Raw genomic sequence first — 4087 nt, 5'->3', positions numbered from 1 at the left:
TTGGAGCTGAGCTAAAGAAAAAGGCAGAAAGTACTGTCAGTACTTTCTGCCTTTTTCTTTAGCTCAGCTCCAATTTTGAAAACAAACAAGAAATACCAAAAGGTGTAAAAAGAACAAAAATAATAAAATAAAAATAAAACCTAAAAACAAATCTATACACAAGTCCGCGTCGGCGGCGCCAAAAATTGATGATATTTTTTCAATGATATTGTAGTAATAAGTTCGTTGAGACTTGTGAAAGCAAAAGATTATAGACTTATAAAACTTAAAAATAGAAAACTTATTGCAAAATTGATTTCAAGATATTAAAAGTAACCAAGACACTAGATTCCACTATTACACATGAATGAATGATACCAAATATGTTTCAAAACTCTAACTATCCTTTAAGTCCTTTATTTCTTAATTCACACATAATCAAACATATTCCCAAATATTAATTGTATTCCCAAAGAATATTATCAATCAATTAAACAAAGTATAATCTATCAAATTGAATCACAAGTAATTAAGAAAATTATGTGAACATTTAGAACTCCGCAAAAGCGGTGATTGAATGAATTATAAATTGTAAATTAGAGAAAATAAAATTGTTACCAATCATTCATTCATAGATAGCTTCATCCATTGCCTTGGTTGCGCGAGAATTAGCTCATCATCATGAAAACACTCTCAAAATTCATTTTTATTGCTCAAAGGGTGTTTACAAAGATGAAATGGGAGAAACAATGATAAAACAATGATTTTCTTTTCTCTCCAAAAAACTCTCCCCAAATGTGCTCTCTATTTATACACACAAGTACACATCACTCAAATATATTCTTCCATAACTCCAAAATCTTGTTCTTTTTAATTAAAAATATCTTCAAGAATTTTTTCCTTCTCTTTATTCTATATATGTCTTTACTAAACCCATATCTTCTTTAATTCGCAGAATAAAATCCAAGATAAAATCTTCTGAGGATATCTTTCTTGTTTAATACAAGATAACTTCCTTTTTCTTCAAAACTTCATGTTTATAAGGTAAGAAGATATTCTTATCTTAAATCCTTTACCGTTGAAACCAAATTTCCCGCCAATTTTTCTTTTCAAATCAAGGAAGAAGATGGAGCCCCCTTCTCTTTTTCTTTCCATCTTCTTCCTTGATTTGAAAAGAAAAATTGGCGGGAAATTTGGTTTCAACGGTAAAGGATTTAAGATAAGAATATCTTCTTACCTTATAAACATGAAGTTTTGAAGAAAAAGGAAGTTATCTTGTATTAAACAAGAAAGATATCCTCAGAAGATTTTATCTTGGATTTTATTCTGCGAATTAAAGAAGATATGGGTTTAGTAAAGACATATATAGAATAAAGAGAAGGAAAAAATTCTTGAAGATATTTTTAATTAAAAAGAACAAGATTTTGGAGTTATGGAAGAATATATTTGAGTGATGTGTACTTGTGTGTATAAATAGAGAGCACATTTGGGGAGAGTTTTTTGGAGAGAAAAGAAAATCATTGTTTTATCATTGTTTCTCCCATTTCATCTTTGTAAACACCCTTTGAGCAATAAAAATGAATTTTGAGAGTGTTTTCATGATGATGAGCTAATTCTCGCGCAACCAAGGCAATGGATGAAGCTATCTATGAATGAATGATTGGTAACAATTTTATTTTCTCTAATTTACAATTTATAATTCATTCAATCACCGCTTTTGCGGAGTTCTAAATGTTCACATAATTTTCTTAATTACTTGTGATTCAATTTGATAGATTATACTTTGTTTAATTGATTGATAATATATTCTTTGGGAATACAATTAATATTTGGGAATATGTTTGATTATGTGTGAATTAAGAAATAAATGACTTAAAGGATAGTTAGAGTTTTGAAACATATTTGGTATCATTCATTCATGTGTAATAGTGGAATCTAGTGTCTTGGTTACTTTTAATATCTTGAAATCAATTTTGCAATAAGTTTTCTATTTTTAAGTTTTATAAGTCTATAATCTTTTGCTTTCACAAGTCTCAACGAACTTATTACTACAATATCATTGAAAAAATATCATCAATTTTTGGCGCCGCCGACGCGGACTTGTGTATAGATTTGTTTTTAGGTTTTATTTTTATTTTTATTATTTTTGTTCTTTTTTACGCCTTTTGGTATTTCTTGTTTGTTTTCAGATTTGGAGCTGAGCTAAAGAAAAAGGAGAAAGTGCTGAAAACAAAAGCGAAGCCAAAGAAGGAAAGAAAAGTGGAATCCAAAAGGAGTGAAGAAGAAGATTTTTGTATATAGATATTTTATTTTATTTTTAGAAACTGTAATTAGGATTTTATTGCTGTATTTTTTTTATTTTATTTTCTTCTTTTTATTTTTGGACATTTTTTGGATTTTATTTTTGGACATTGGACATTATTTTCAAAAACCCTAAGGAAGGGTTCATTTAAATAAAATTGTTGCAGGGAAGGACGACGGTTAAGATACCGTCTCGGACCCTCGGGTTCGTACACTGACATTGGAGCCGGTGGCCTGAATCGACTTCAACGGTTCATTGCCCGTCTGGTACGGGAGGTAAGGCTCTATCCACCCACGAATCCCCTGTCAGTGGGCTTATTTTGTGTCGAGAATGTCGAACTGGTATTACAATAGCCAATACAACGAATATCCGACTGATTTTCAAAATGGACATTACTTTGACCATAGTGTGAATAGTGGTTGGGAATTCCAACCTTTTGAAGATTATGGCTCATACCATGGTGAGCCCAATTACTATTCACATGAATACCGGTCATACGAGCAAAATTCCTATAATTCCTCTTCTCTAGATGAGGCACATAAGATACTTGAGTCAACGCGCAAGTTACATGAGTCGACACATAAGTCAGCGGACACAGATGACTTAGTTATAGACGAAATAACTGTAACAGAGTGAACCTTCTTTAGAAGATAACCTCATGAAGTTAGCTGTGTCAACACGTGAGTTTGTTGAGTCAACACGTAGGCTTGAGTTAGAGACGGAAGAAATAATTGCTCGAACTACACTGAATTGCCAATACATTGCTTCAAAAATCAACCATGAAAGTGAGGAAATTTTTTATTTACATAATCAAGATGACAAGGATAGAATTGGAAGCAGTACTTTAGATGAGGTTCAACCATTTTCATGTTATTATGATTATGATGAGGATAGTGCTGATGAAGAATCTGAAATATTTAGGCATAATGATCAGGAATTTGTTACTCCAACTGAGCTTTATAATGATAATATTATTTCTAGTTCAAATCCAAATAATTTTAATAATTATTCACTTATTCAAAAGGACGGGGATTTGACTAAAGATAAGACTTCCTTAGATGATGTAGTATTTCCTTTTGATTACGAAGGCGATGATAGTTTAGAGGAGCGGGTTTATCCTGAGAATATTGTTTTCGAGTCTAGCGATTTATAAACATTAGTCTTAGAAAAACAAAATGAAACCGTAGAGATGAGTGAGGATGTACCTGACTTAGAAGAATCAATTGACCATTTTCAGGAATATGATGACCTTGAAACTAGGGTAGTTGTGACTAGTCTTTATAGAGACACTGAAAACTCTAAGTTTGGGGGTGATTTTTATTCTCCATTTGCTTTAAATCTTACAAAGGTCCCTCACTTGGAACTTAACATATATGCCTCAACCATTTTACAAGATTATCTTCATACACGTTTTCCCGAACCTAATGATGTCCAGAAAGAAGTTCAGTTGTTAGAAACCCATTCTATGGTTGATATGGTTAACCCAGGCTACGATACCTCGATTGACTTTGTATTCCCACCAAAAAAAATTTCTCCAATTGTGGGAACTTATGAAATTCAAATGTGTCAGATATTAAGTTTCGATATTAAACCTAATTACTTTAGGAGATTAGGGCCGACATATTTGTTTAAGGAAGACCACCACTATCTTTGTGGTCAGTTGTGTAAGTCAAATTTGATTGACTTTAAGGATCCGCAATTATTTAGGTTATTATTATGTGCTTCTAAGTTTTTATTTGCGTTTTTCCAGACTCTAGAACCTGAACATTCGGCTCTAACTTTTGAGGAAATGCAACCCAGGAAAAT

The sequence above is a fragment of the Papaver somniferum genome, chromosome 7, assembly GCF_003573695.1.
Source record: "Papaver somniferum cultivar HN1 chromosome 7, ASM357369v1, whole genome shotgun sequence".
In the NCBI taxonomy this organism is placed as follows: Eukaryota; Viridiplantae; Streptophyta; class Magnoliopsida; order Ranunculales; family Papaveraceae; genus Papaver; species Papaver somniferum.
This window is presented reverse-complemented; position numbering follows the sequence as displayed.